Raw genomic sequence first — 16,059 nt, forward strand, 5'->3', positions numbered from 1 at the left:
TGTAGTTTTCATTAAACAAATGTTCAACCTAGTTCAGCGCAGGAACTTGGTAATTAATTACAGTGACCATAATCCATTGTGCATATTTTTTCTGTCTCGGACCGAGATGGATACACATTTACGCCTGCTATGTTTGGTTATATACACAAAGACAGCATAGACCGCATGAGAGAGGAATGTACACAATACAACTACGAGAGAGAGGGATAGAGAGTTTGTGAAAGTATGCCTTATCTACTTTGAAGAGTTGACCAAGGCAGCAAAAGCAGCAGTGGTGTGTAGTCATGGATGCCACAGGAAGCCAGGCTTCCCCAAAAAATGTATCAAGACATACAATTTTTTTTAAATACATTCATTTATCTTTTGTCTCTCTGTGTTTCATAATTTTCCTTCAATTGGTAAGAGACTGAATGTATCTCACAGGAGAAAGCATCCGAGCAAGCGAAACAGCACCCCTCTGTCTCTATACGTGTAGGCCATCTATCTATCTGATGCTGTCTGGTCCATAGCATTTTAGGCAAGGAAGCCAGCGAGCATCTGGCCCCCTTCACAAAACAATAAATAATAAATAATCAGTGTTGAGCTAAACTGAGCGAGCTGGTGCACCAAAAAAGAAGTGTCAAGGGAAGGCAGCGATGGATTTGGCGTCACTCCTAGCAAATCCCTTTGAGAGCATACGTCATTGACAGAAAAACTTGAACTGTTGTATCTCGTTGTGTCCTCCCGGTGGCTAGCTAGCCAGCGAGCTAAAATTGTCCCTTTCCTAAATTATACATGGGTGGAGATAAGGATTTCGACTTGTGGTGTTACTAAATTCTCCATACTGGCCAATGATTACAGTATAACGGTGGTTATGATCCAACCATTAATTCATACATTGTTGTGCCCCTGCACTGAGAGGATGGAAGTTCAATATGTAGCTAGATGTAGTAGGCTGATGTTAACTAGCTTAACGTTGCCCATGACTGGAATTTAGGTTAACGGGGAAGCATTTTAGTCAGGTAGCCTAGGGCATCAAAAAATGTGTGTACCATAAGACAGAGTGATAGACTGTTTCAAAAACATGAAAGAGAGGAGGATGGCATTGGCGTTTCTCTTCAAGTAGGGTAAGTCAACATGTTTTTCTGCTTGCACCTACGTGCACACACACACACACACACACACAAATCAGAACCATGGACAGCCACATCATATTTAGCCTATGTTGATTGGACTAAATGGTTTTTGGTATCTTTTAGTGGTCACTGTCTCAGACTAAGCAGAGGTGATTTGATGATGTTGAAGTGGTGCTGGAATAGTGGAGGCAGCTCCTGTTTTCTTTGTAACTTGTGGTAACTCTCTGTGGTTCTAAATCAAAAGTTGTTTAGTGGTGTTTAATGTTGGAAACAGTAACTTGCTTGACAATGCTGTAGGTCATGGAACTAACTGTCTGTTACTGGACACGCAATATGCTTTGTGGACTTCACTGGACAAAGCTATGGATAAATGTTTTCTGCCACTGTGTCTTCTTATTGTCTCGGCCTTTAGGCCATATACAGTCGTGGCCAAAAGTTTTGAGAATTACACAAATATTAATTTTCACAAAATTTGCTGCTTCAGTGTCTTTCGATAATATTGTCAGATGTTACTATGGAATACTGAAGTATAATTACAAGCATTTCATAAGTGTCAAAGGCTTTTATTGACAATTACATGAAGTTGATGCAAAGAGTCAATATTTGCAGTGTTGAACCTTCTTTTTCAAGACCTCTGCAATCCGCCCTGGCATGCTGTCAATTAACTTCTGGGCCACATCCTGACTGATGGCAGCCCATTCTTGCATAATCAATGCTTGGAGTTTGTCAGAATTTGTGGGGTTTTGTTTGTCCACCCACCTCTTGAGGATTGAGCACAAGTTCTCAATGGGATTAAGGTCTGGGCAGTTTCCTGGCTATGGACCCAAAATATTGATGTTTTGTTCCCAAAGACACTTAGTTATCACTTTGCCTTAAGGCAAGGTGCTCCATCATGCTGGAAAAAAATCATTGTTCATTGATGCTTACTGTTGGCATGACACAGGACTGATGGTAGCACTCACCTTGTCTTCTCCGGACAAGCTTTTTTCCGGATGCCCCAAATAATCTGAGAAAATGACTTTACCCCAGTCCTCAGCAGTCCAATCCCTGTACCTTTTGCAGAATATCAGTCTGTCCCTGATGTTTTTCCTGGAGAGAAGTGGCTTCTTTGCTGCCCTTCTTGACACCATGCAATCCTCCAAAAGTCTTCACCTCACTGTGCGTGCAGATGCACTCACACCTACCTGCTGCCTTTCCTGATTAACTTCTCTGGGATCTGTGGAACTCTAGCGTCCCACCTCGCCAACAGCCAGGGAAATTGCAGGGCACCAAATTCAAAACAACAGAAATCTCATAATTAAAATTCCTCAAACATACAAGTATTATACACCATTTTAAAGATAAACTTCTCGTTAACTTCTCTAGGGTAGGGGGCAGAATTCTGAATTTTGGATGAAAAGCATGCCCAAATTAAACGGCCTGCTACTCGTGCCCAGACGATATGATATGCATACAACTGGTAGATTTGGATAGAAAACACTCTTAAGTTTCCAAAACTGTTGAAATATTGTCTGTGAGTATAACAGAACTGATTTGGCAGGCGAAAAGCTGAGAGAAATCCATTCAGGAAGTATTTTATTTTGATGTTTTTGTAGTTTTCTATTCAATGCCATTACAGTATCCATTGACTTAGGACTCAATTTGCAGTTCCTATGCCTTCCACTAGATGTCAACAGTCTTTAGAAATGGTTTCAGGCTTGTATTCTTATAAATTAGGGAGTAAGACCAGTCTGAATGAGTGGACCCTGACGTGTCACAAAGCTTTTTCATGCGCAATCCCGAGAGAGTGCATTTCTTGTTTACCTTTTATATTGACGACGTTATTGTCCGGTTGAAATATTATAGATCATTTAGGCTAAAAACAACCTGAGGATTGAATATAAACATCTTTTGACATGTTTCTATGAACTTTATGGATACAATTAGGATTTTTTTGTCTGCCTGTTTTGACTGAGTTTGAGCCTGTGGATTACTGAAGAAAACGCGCAAACAAAACTGAGGTTTTTGGAGACTTTATTGAATAAATGAATGTCTTCTGAGTGCAATCATATGAAGATCATCAAAGGTAAGGGATTAATTTTATCTCTATTTCTGAGTTTTGTAACGCTTCTGCTTGGCTGGTTACTGTTTGTAATAATTTGTCAACTGGATTATCTTCTCAAATAATCGTAAGGTATGCTTTCGCCATAAAGCATTTTTAAAATCTAACACCGTGGTTGGATTCACAAGAAGTTAATCTTTAAACCTATGTAAAATATGTTTTGTTTTCTGAATTTTTATAATGAGTATTTCTGAATCTCACTGGATGTTGGCCAGATGGGACGTTAGCGTCCCACATACCCTAGAGAGGTTAATCCAGCCACAGTATCTGATTTCAAAAAGGCTTTACGGCGAAAGCACACCTTGCGATTAGGTCAGCGCCTAGCCACAGAAAAACATACAGCCATTTTTCAAAGAAGGAGAGGTGTCACAAAAGACAGAAATAACGTTAAAATAATCACTAATCACTAATCACTAACCTTTGATGATCTTCGCCTGATGGCACTCCCAGGACTCCATGTTAGACAATAAATGTGTGTTTTGTTCGATAAAGTTCATCTTTATGTCCAAAAACCTCATTTGAATTAGGTGTGTTATGTTCAGAAATGCATTGTCTCAAACAAACATCTCGTGAAAGTGCAGAGAGCCACATCAAATTACAGAAATACTCATCATAAACATTGATAAAAGATACAAGTGTTAAACACCCAATTAAAGATACACTTCTCCTTAATGCAACCGCTGTGTCAGATTTCAAATTTTCTTTAACGGTAAAAGCACACCATGCAATTATGTTAGGTCAGCTCCTAGCCACAGAGAAACATACAGCCATTTTCCAACCAAGGAGATGTGTCACAAAAAATAAATAAATAGCATTATAAATATTAACTTACCTTTGATCTTCATCGGAATACAGTCCCAGGAATCCCAGTTCCACAATAAATGTTTGTTTTGTTTGATAAAGTCCATCATTTATGTCCAAATACCTCCTTTTTGTTTGCGCGTTTAGTACAGCAATTCAAATACACAATGCGCGAGCACTTAGTTCAGACAAAAAGTAAAAAAAGTTATATTACAGTTCGTAGAAACATGTCAAACGAGGTATAGAATCAATCTTTAGGATGTTTTTATCATAAATCTTCAATAGTATTCCAACAGGACAATTCCTTTGTCATTAGAAATGAAAGGGAATGCAGCTCGCTCTCACGGCCACGTGTGTGATTTAGCTCATGGCATTCTGCCAGACCTCTTAGTCAAACAGCTCGTATTCGCTCCCCCTTCACAGTAGAAGCCTAAAACAAGGTCATAAAGACTGTTAACATCTAGTGGAAGCCTTAGGAAGTGCAATATGACCCCATAGACACCTGTATATTGGATAGGCAAAGACTTGAAAACCTACAAACCTCAGATTACCCACTTCCTGGTTGGATTTCTTCTCATGTTTTTGCCTGTCATATGAGTTCTGTTATACTCACAGACATCATTCAGAGTGTTTTCTATCCAAATGTACTAATTATATGCATATTCTAGCTTTTATGGCTGAGTAGCAGGCAGTTTATTCTGGGCACCTTATTCATCCAAGCTACTCAATACTGCCCTCCAGTCCCAACAAAGTTAAGCTCTGTACTGGTGGTGCCCCGATCCCACTTCTGAATCAACTTTAGGAGATGGTCCTGGCGCTTGCTGGACTTTCTTGGGCACCCTGAAGCCTTCTTCACAACAATTGAACCACTCTCCTTGAAGTTCTTGATTATCCAATAAATGGTTGATTTAGGTGAAATCATACTGGCAGCAATATCCTTGCCTGTGAAGCCCTTTTGTGCAAAGAAATTATGACGGCACGTGTTTCCTTGCAGGTAACCATGGTTGACAGAGGAAGAACAATGATTCCAAGCACCACCCTCCCTTTGAAGTTTCCAGTCTGTTATTCGAACTCAATCAGCATGACAGAGTGATCTCCAGCCTTGTCCTCATCAACACTCACACCTGCGTTAACGAGAGAATCACTGGCATGATGTCAGCAGGTCCTTTTGTGGCAGGGCTGAAATGCAGTGGAAATGTTTTTGGGGGATTCAGTTCATTGCATGGCAAAGAGGGACTTTGCAATCCATTTCAATTCATCTGATCACTCTTCATAACATTCTGGAGGATATGCAAATTGCCATCATACAAACTGAGGCAGCAGACTTTGTGAAATTAATATTTGTGTCATGTAATCTCCAGCCTTGTCCTCGTCAACACTCACACCTGTGTTAACGAGATAATCACTGGCATGTCAGCAGGTCCTTTTGTGGCAGGGCTGAAATGCAGTGGAAATGTTTTTTGGGGATTCAGTTCATTTGCATGGCAAAGAGGGACTTTGCAATTAATTTCAATTCATCTGATCACTCTTCATAACATTCTGGAGTATATGCAAATTACCATCATACAAACTGAGGCAGAAGACTTTGTGAAATTAATATTTGTGTCATTCTCAAAACTTTTGGCCACGACTGTATATTTCACGGTTGCAAGGCATATGAATTTACAGGTTATAGAGTAAACAACACTGAATGTTTTGTACGCTCAGTGTATGGCAGTCACTGCTCTGGTTTTTATCCTGTCAAACAGAAAAGGCCATGACTCTAGCCCAGAGGCTGAGATGGCACCCACCAATGGCGACTGTAAAGTCAACAGGAAGCAGGTAGAGTCTTGCAGCCTTTGTCCATCCTGTCATGTGACTTATGGGCTTCCCTTTGTCATCCTATGCCTGGGCTCATATAAAAGGGGCTGGGGAGGCAAAGGGACGCCTATTCGTCAAAACAGCATCTCAACTGGACATTCATAGCGTAATTAACAGCATCCTAACATACAAACCATCCCCAACCAACTCAACATCCCCAAACCAAGCAGTATACTATCCACAAACCATTCCCAACCATCCATGAATTAACAGCATCCAAACAGACCATTCCCAAAATAGACCTTGATTTCGGGCTTTATGACGCTCGTTCGAAGCCTGGATGCATTTAATTCATTAAGTTGGAAAAGCCAACAGCCAGAGCATTGAGTCACACTGTTGGTTTACTGCTCATTGATAGTACCAGGCTCCTATTATTAGGGCACAATTAACAAAACATAATGAGTGTTTCTTATTGGACAAGCTCCCATAGTACTTCCCCATTTCAGATTGTTGGCTTTCATTTTGTGCTTAATGAATACCACCCAAGGCTTTAGACGGCGCACCATTCCTTTATTTGATTACCTGTCCACAGTCAAGAAACAAACGCATACATTTCTCTCTCAGCAGGGTCCCCTGGGATACCACAAGGTTTCTCAGACAAAAGAGGATACTGAAATAAGAGTAAAACATCATTTTAGTTTGAATAGCCACATATCGGAATGAAAGGAACACAGAGATAGATTTCAATGATCTACCCCCGAGCTCTCGCCCTCCATCAATGGCAAATCTGAACATAATTACATCCTCCTGATTCCTGCTTACAAGCAGGAAGTACCAGTGACTCGCTCAATACGAAAGTGGTTAGATGACATGGATGCTACGCTACAGGACTGTTTTGCTAGCACAGATGGGAATATGTTCCGGGATTCATCCAATGGCATTGAGGAATATACCACCTCAGTCATCGGCTTCATCAATAATTGCATAGACGACGTCGTCCCCACAGTGACCGCAGTGACGTGTTGAGGTTGAAAAACCCAGCAGGGTTTCAGTTCTTGACACAAACCGATGCGCCTGGCACCTACTACCATACCCCGTTCAAAGGCACTTCAATCTTTTGTCTGGCACATTCACCCTCTGAATGGCGCATACACACAATCCATGTCTCAATTGACACAAGGCTTAAAAACCTGTTTCCTCCTCTTGATCTACACTGATTGAAGTGGATTTAACAAGTGACATCAATAAGGGATCATAGCTTTCACCTGGATGCACCTGGTCAGTCCATGTAATGGAAAGAGCAGGTGTCCTTAATGTTTTGTATACTCAGTGTATATGCGTCAGCCTACTAATTATACAATTGTAAAATAGGCCCTATTATATGTCAAAATTAAAATCTGATTCGCTAGCCTATAATTGTAACTTTGTAGGCCACATGTCCTGCACCAGCATTGCATTCTCTCCCAGCTTCATGGTTTGAATGAGATTTGTAATTCTAGTCCATATGACACAGTATAACACAGTACAGAACAGTAATACAGTCCACACTCAAAAATATTATTTCATCTTCATGCTCTCATTCTCAAACTAAACAGGACATCAGTAGGCTTAGTTCCACACGCACAGATATGACTTTATATATTTTTTTTACAAATTGACTCGCCTTCTGAAGTGCCACCGTACACGGCACAGTCATCTGTTAGGGAGCACAAAAGGTTTTACATCAGCAAGAGGAGGGAAGGTCGTGTCCATTGCAGTGTGTAATGCAGTGTAGCTTAGTTTTTTTTTATACATACACCATCCCATTAGCACAAAAACTATTGGAAATATAACTGTCCCTGTTTTTCTCTGAGCGTGCTCTTCGAATAGGCTAGGCCTACGGCCTAAAGTATAGGCTATGGATCATTTTATTGAGACCACACAAGGCGCACTTGATATTGCGTTCCCAGCAGAGACTCAGGGAGGAGGGACATCATCAGGAACACATGAGATACCATAATAAGCAACTAATTCTCAAGCCTTGAGCAATATGACATTTAATTGATAACAAATTGCATGACCATCCCCTGGACAAAGACAAGAAATACTAAACGCTCCCCCTGACTGAAATGTAAAAAGCATGACCCTCCACAATTTCTCTGGGGGTAACTATTCTGTAAATTTCGATCTCTCCCATACTAATCTCAATGGCAGTGTGTTACACAATACCTGTCATAATGTTGCTACTGAAAACGTAAGAGTGTAAGATTTCTTGTACCACACTGTAGTAAACTTGGTGAAGGAACGTTATTTCAGGTGAGTTATATCGATTAACGTTGTCATGGATATTAGTAATTCTTCACATTGTGTTTCACTTGCGTGCAGACCCAAGCATCCCACGGCAATGCCGACGCGTTACGCGTTTTGAACAACTAACCTCTTTTAAGCGTTGTGTGTTTGAGATACCGACTGTTTGATTCTTGGATTGGATTTATACATTTCTTCTGCAACCATTAGTCTGTGTGATTAACAGGGGCTGAGCTACAGCGGTGTTTGTGAGACCAGGGAGGATCCCAAAAACAGTTATTCTCACAACAACATCACAAAAGTCTGTAAAGTCAGAACGGTTTGAGCTACAACCTGTTATTATGAACCATCTATGAAAAGCTGAGACTCTCACGGACACGTACATTCTATGAGGCTCACAAGCCACACAATAGTTATTAGAAAGTAAGAGATTCTTCTACATAGAAGATCATAGGAAATCCCAGGACGTGTTTATAATATTGTAATAAGCTCACATAGTTGCTGTCACGAACTCAACACACCACACATTTGTCACTGACTAGTTGGATGTTCATTTCACACCAAGCAAACAATTTCTCTACTCTTCTGTAGCATACTTATTCATACATTGTTTATTTATTAACATTTGTCAATAGAATACATGAATGCAACTGTTCATGTCAAAGTATTTCTACTAGTAGCCCTGGTTGTCCTGAAAATAAAAATGGTAAAACACTTCAATGTGAGGCTAAATATAGTATAGTAGAGCATGCAGATTAATGAAAGTGGGGAATTTCAGGTTTTTCACTGTGGGAGGCCGGGGACCAATGGAGATAAGTCAAGGAAGAAATTGGCTCCTAGTAGATCTAATGACTAAAACATTCTCCTCACGTCTCTCCTGTAGCTTAAACTAAAACAGTGCTTATTTTTCAGTGAATACTCCCTCCCACTGCATATTACATGAGGCTGTTGCCTCGTGTGCTATTGTGAATGAATACCAAAGGGACAGCTCAGCTCAAGCTGAGGGTAAACAGAATAAATGGTTAGAGACAGGGCTTTGGGTGAAGTGCTGTTTTTAGTGGCTGCGGCCAGTACATTCACATTCCAGATTAGATACGGTACATGCTTCTCTCCTCCTGACACTGTCTGGCAGCAGCAAGAGATGCAAATATCCCTGACCAGCTTCCTCTAAAAACAACTGCTCCGGGTCAACATGTATCCTCCCATCTCCTTAGCTGTTGTCCTTCTTCCCTTCTTCCTCTTGTCTTCTTACAGTATGTGCTCCTTGGTCTTACTGATAAAGTATGGATTATTGTTTTCAACATTGTGTTACAAAACATACTAGGTAAGAGAGATCCCTCAGCCTTCAACACCATAGTGCTCATCACTTGAGGCCCTGGGTCTGAACCCCGCCCTGTGCAACTGGGTCGGAAACAACACCTCCGCCACACTGATCCTCAACACGGGGACCCCACAAGGGTGCGTTCTCAGCCCCCTCCCTGTTCACACATGACTGCGTGGCCACTCACGTCTCCAACTCAATCATCAAGTTTGATGATGACGTAACAGTTGTAGGCCTAATTACCAACAACGACGAGACAACATATAGGGAGTTCCTTGGTGTGCACATCATTGACAACCAGAAACGGTCCATTCACACAGACAGTGTGGTGAAGAAGGCTGAAGAAATTTGGCTTGTCCCATAAGACCCTTCTATAGATGCACCATTGAGAGCATCCTGCCGGACTCTATCACCGCCTGGTATGGAAATTGCACCGTCCACAACGGTAGGGCTCTCCAGAGGGTGATGCGATCAGCCCAACGCATCACTGGTGGCACACTGCCTGCCCTCCAGGACATCTACAGCACCCAGTGTCACAGGAAGGCCAAAAATATCATCAAGGACCAGCTTCTATCTCCACAACATCAGATTAAACACTCACCACTAGCCAGCCTCCGCCCAGTACCCTGCCCTGAACCTTAGTCACTGTTACTAGCCAGCTACCACCCGGTACTCTGTCACTTAATAATGTTTACATACTGTTTGTCCATTTCATATGTATATACTGAATTCTAGTCAAGGCTCATATAACTATATATAACTACTGCTGTAATCACCATTTCTATTCATATGCTGTCCCAACTGTCTATACACACAATTATGTACATTTTGGGGATTTGTGTGTATTGTTTTGTATTGTTAGGTTTTGTATTGTATGTGGATCTAGAAATATAAGCATTTCGCTGCTGTGTTAACATCAGCAACATATTTGTACGCAACCAATACAAATGTATTTGATTTGATTCGTATGACCATAGGAATAACCGCTAGATCATCTAGCCATTGTCATCCATCCCCCTGTCCTCTAGTCCACTCATCATCTCTTATTTATGCGCTTGTCATCTCCCATTGTCCCCCTTTAAACAACTCATCCTCACATAGCCTTGTTCCTATTTGTCCAAGGCCAGGCGACTACAGGAAGCCTTGAAGAACAGTGCTGTCTCTGTTCACACCAGACTCCCGCCTGACTCCCGTCTCTCCACATAACCAGCCAGATAATAGAGTGAGACTGTAGACGGAAGCACAACTCTCCAGTCTCTGGTGATGGCCACAGTTCTCTGTTGTTTGCAATCATGCACTAGTCTCAGAGAGAGAAAGGGAATGAAAGAGGAAGTGGAAAGCCCAGGCGAGGTGATTCCTTTGAGAGTACTCTTCTGAATAGGAGGATGAGAATATACAAGAGGATGGAGAGAGGAGAGACATTTGTCATGCTGTGTGAATTTCCTCTTCATGTATCCTTCACTTACTCCCGCATCAGCTCTAAGGTGTGTGTAGGGGTGGGGGTGGGGGGGGGGGGGGGGATCTGTTCCTCAAAGTCACACTGTTTTTATTCACAGTAATATGTAAAGGATGAGAAATGTCCCCTACTGAAATTGGATTCTAATCAGATGCTATGAAGCCCTAACCTCACCTGGGATCCACAGTACAGATAATGAGTTTTTAGAAGAGAGTGGCCGTAGATGAAGAGATGATTGGAGTGGTTAGGACGGTGGACTCAAACTCAATTCCTGGAGTGCCTGGATATGCAGGTATGCTCTAACCCAGCACTAACACAACCAATTCAACTAATCAACCAGTCATGATCTTCAATAGACACCTTCCTTGATTAGTTGAATGTGGTATGCTAATGCTGGGCTGGAGTAAAAACATACACACTGGCCAGGTAGATAATTGTATTTGAGCCCACAGGGTTAGGAAGAGGTGAGTGAAATACCCATCACCTTTCATCTGTCATGGTGGAAGTGCAGTGCCTGTTGAAGCGGTGACTGAGGTGTGGCTATAAGCAGGTGGCTAACGGTGTGAAGAGAGAGAGAGATGGCTCACTGTCAGTATTGTCATCTCTGAGACTGCTAGGGAAATCAGCAGGGAAGCCAGGGAAAGGGAATCATACCAGGGACAGGTGATCCACGGAATCAGGAGTGTCTCTGTCACCATGTACACTGACCAAAACCAGGGGTTTACAGGTGTCATTTCCCAGTAGAACAGACATAGTAAACAGACGGGACTCTGTCAGGATTCGGACCCAGAACAGGTTCAATACAGACTGTGGGTCCTGACTTTAAAAAAAAAAATAATAAAGTTGTTGTTTTTTGTATAGGGGCTTTCAATTTATTGAGAGTTGTAAAAATAGAATACACAAGGTGCAATTTCGAAATTCTGTAGTGCATGAGCAGTGTTCCTCTTTTTATGTCATTCACTGACAGACCTTAGAGAGCTATTTATAACCTGAAATGTCCAGTTGATCAACTACTAGTCCATGCTAGGTAAGTTAGGCTAACCAGATCTTGTAGTTATCATACCAGAATATGGACCCAGGGGCCTCGACCCCAGGGGGCCCCCATTTATTTTGTTGAGTCATTCTGGTTCCATATGAACACACATAAGACATGGCCAAATGTGTTTTGCAGGAAATAAGCTTTAAAATGGCAAAATTTTCTCTCTGTCAACGAGGGGTGTGAACAGGTTGAATAGTTTGGGGTCGCATGGGTTGCTAGGTAGGGTTTCAGGCTGGATATCTGTATAGCACTTTGTGACAACTGGTGTTGAAAAATGGCCATATACAGTCGTGGCAAAAAGTTTTGAGAATGACACAAATACTAATTTTCACAAAGTCTGCTGCCTCAGTGTCTTTAGATAATTTTGGCAGATGTTACTATGGAATGCTGATGTATAATTACAACCATTTCATAAAATACATGAAGTTGATGCAAAGAGTCAATATTTGCAGTGTTGAACCTTCTTTTTCAAGACCTCTGCAATCTGCCCTGGCATGCTGTCAATTAACTTCTGGGCCACATCCTGACTGATGGCAGCCCATTCTTGCATAATCAATGCTTGGAGTTTGTCAGAATTTGTGGGGTTTTGTTTGTCCACCCACCTCTTGAGGATTGAGCACAAGTTCTCAATGGGATTAAAGTCTGTGGAGTTTCCTGGCCATGGAACCAAAACATTGATGTTTTGTTCCCAAAGCCACTTAGTTATCACTTTGCCCTTATGTCAAGGTGCTCCATCATGCTGTCAAAAATCATTGTTCATTGATGCTTTACTGTTGGCATGGCACAAGACTGATGGTAGCACTCACCTTGTCTACTCTGGACAAGCTTTTTTCCGGATGCCCCAAATAATCTGAGAAAATGACTTTACCCCAGTCCTCAGCAGTCCAATCCCTGTACCTTTTGCAGAATATCAGTCTGTCCCTGATGTTTTTCCTGGAGAGAAGTGGCTTCTTTGCTGCCCTTCTTGACACCAGGCAATCCTCCAAAATTCTTCACCTCACTGTGCGTGCAGATGCACTCACACCTGGCTGCTGCCATTCCTGAGCAAGCTCTGTATTGGTGGGGCCCCGATCCCGCAGTTGAATCAACTTTAGGATACGGTCCTGGCGCTTGCTGGACTTTCTTGGGCGCCCTGAAGCCTTCTTCACAACATTCAAACTGCTCTCCTTGAAGTTCTTGATGATCCGATAAATGGTTGATTTAAGTGCAATCTTACTGGCAGCAATATCCTTGCCTGTGAAGCCCTTTTTGTACAAAGCAATGATGACGGCACGTGTTTCCTTTCAGGTAACCATGGTTGACAGAGGAAGAACAATGATTCCAAGCACCACCCTCCTTTTGAAGTTTCCAGTCTGTTATTCGAACTCAATCAGCATGACAGAGTGATCTCCAGCCTTGTCCTCGTCAACACTCACACCTGTGTTAACGAGAGAATCACTGACATGTCAGCTGGTCCTTTTGTGGCAGGGCTGAAATGCAGTGGAAATATTTTTTGGGGATTCGGTTCATTTGCATGGCAAAGAGGGACTTTGCAATTCATTGCAATTCATCTGATCACTCTTCATAACATTCTGGAGTGTATGCAAATTGCCATCATACAAACTGAGGCAGCAGACTTTGTGAAAATGTATATTTGTGTAATTCTCAAAACATATGGCCATTACTGTACAGAAAATACATTTGATTCAATTTGGGGTTTTGACAAAATCCAACCTTTCCCACCTAGGACACTTGTATGACCAGACCTTCTCAAATAGTGCAGTAAACAATATCCCACAATCCGGTGGTCTAGCGGTTAGTGCCACCACTCCCAGCACACAGTCATACCTGTGCTGGCATGGGTTCAAATCTGTTCCATTTCACACTCTCACCTGTCTTTCCATGCTATCCCTCTGAAAAGGTCAATTCCCACAATCTAACTTAATTCTCTTGGTCTTAGTGAGCATGACTCGTTTTGGGTCACAAATCCTTCCACGACGCAGCACAGCTGAAATGGAATTGGATGGATTCTATCCAGAAGAGAACAGAAGAACCGACCAGTCAAAGCGTGACGGAGACATAAGTAACGGAAATGGAGCAGCAGCTCTGTAGAACCCGGACCTTTATGTCCATCTCTAACCTTCTCTTCTCTACATTTCACATCTTAATACATTCATGGATCCAATTTGCCAGTCCTCTCTGAAGAAATAGGTGCTAGCAAGTGCAGTCGGGATGATGAGGGTAGGCCTAGACGTGTGAAAACGACCCACATAGAGAAACCTCCTCCAGCCATGCTAATGTTTCTCTGGGTGAGTCAATGGAACCATAATGAGGTCCTTTTAAGCGTGTCACATGTGTTCCCCTCACAACCCCTCCCTCCCGGGCTAAAGATAGATGTTGGAGGATGGTGAGGCTCGCTCTAACGGCCCTTTTTCTCTCCTCCTCCCCTCTTCCGCGCTGTCGCTCTCTTTCTTTCTCTTAATATTTTTGAGCAGGGGCCGTGGACGTCAAAGAGGGAGAGGTAGAGAGAAAGAGAGAAAAAAAAGAAAGAAAGTAGATACAGAGGGGTGGTTGGGTGTGTGGAGCTGCCAGCGGAGATAGAAAGAGAGATGGAGCGAGAGCATTCAAAGAGAGAAAGGGATTGATCTGCTCCAGTTACGAGCTCCTAGCACAAGTAAAGCCTCTAATCTAACACAGAAAACTCAAAATTGATGTCTCTTATATAAACGGGATGGTAGTGAACATGTTAGTGATGGAGTAATGGTATCTGTTAAAGAATCTGTTTGACATTGGGTTTGCAAATGCCCTGATTTCATTTCAGCAACATGACTGTTAGCTGTTGTGGAAATGTTATCAGAGGAGGTTCTGACACAGTGTGTGCTGACAAAACAAATGACTTGTCTCGCAAAGCCTAACGTTCTACTCCATAGACTCCAGAGTAATCTCCTCCCCACACAACTATGAGAGATTAGTTATCTTTTTTTAGAAACGTTTCAATATTTTCCATTTTGGAGAGCTCTTTTCACAGCTTTTCTATCCTACCCAACAAAGAGCACAAAGATAACTGTCCATCTGTTTCTAAATGGCTCTGTGATGTCAGTTAAAAAGGAATACTGATGTCCCTACTCTACCTGAGAGACCATAGATATTCATATAATAACAATATAGCATGGTCATTTATCAGACCACTTTTATTCCACTTGCAGAACTGCTAGCATTGACACTTAAACAAATATTCTGTAGATGTGGCCCAAGTGGGAATCGAAACCCACCACCCAGCACCTTGTTGCCAACACCTTGCTCTAACCCTCAGACATATCAACTAGCTTTAGTAGGAGACATACTGTAAGACAGTGCAGTCTGTACCTGCACTTTCATCCAGTTTGAGTGGTGCGGTGTGTTGTGGTGTATGCAGGCACCGCTCTCTCGCTCTCTCTCTCTAGCCAATTAGCAACGACCCAGCTGCGCTCTCCCTTCCTCATCTGGTGTCTTGTCAATTGGAGCCTAATCCCTTCAGGTGCGAGTGGTGTCCCTCAAACCGCAGTAGCCATCATCGCTTGCTCATGACACATGAAGAGGTAAAGAGTAAGAGAAGAAGTCAATTAAAACCGTTATGAATAGACAAGCCTACTTGTTCTCCTGCGCCTGATGTACAGTGTGGTGATGTTCTTACCTTTAAAGTATGCTAGGCCCTAAAATAGCTCCTTCTTTATGTAACTTTGCCTGTAGTGAGCAAGACACAATGATGGCACGTGTGAGCGGGCCCTGAGTCAGTGGCCCACCTATCCACAGTGAAATTATGCAGGCAAGGATGGGAGGGAGGATCCAGCAGGGACATGGCTTTTGAATTTGAGTGAAAAAACTGACTGGTGGCAGCTAAATGAAAGACAGAGAGTGTGACAGAAAGAGAGAGAGAGAGCGAGAAGCTCAGAGAGAACTGGGCGTCCTTGTGGGGGTTTGGTACTGTAGGGCTTATGTGCATCCTTTCTCTTTCCAAGCCCGTTCTCCCAGTCTGTGTAAGCTCCAGAACCCACCTGTTAATTACCTCTAATGAGTCTTAAAGGGATAGTTCAGGATTTTGGCAATGAAACCGTTTATCTACTTCCCCGGAGTCAGATGAACTTCCGGATACTATTTGTATGTCTCTGGGTCCAGAATGAA

At 42.4% G+C, this 16,059-nt stretch overlaps 1 protein-coding gene across 3 annotated transcripts in view; it reads left to right on the forward strand.

Moving 5' to 3' along the window:
* The window catches only part of LOC110535806 (transient receptor potential cation channel subfamily M member 3), a 208,449-nt gene that overhangs the window by 118,865 nt on the left and 73,525 nt on the right, over positions 1-16,059 (forward strand). The gene's annotated exons all lie outside the window — the stretch shown is intronic.

Source organism: Oncorhynchus mykiss, chromosome 11 (assembly GCF_057628025.1).
Source record: "Oncorhynchus mykiss isolate SJ-2025 chromosome 11, ASM5762802v1, whole genome shotgun sequence".
In the NCBI taxonomy this organism is placed as follows: Eukaryota; Metazoa; Chordata; class Actinopteri; order Salmoniformes; family Salmonidae; genus Oncorhynchus; species Oncorhynchus mykiss.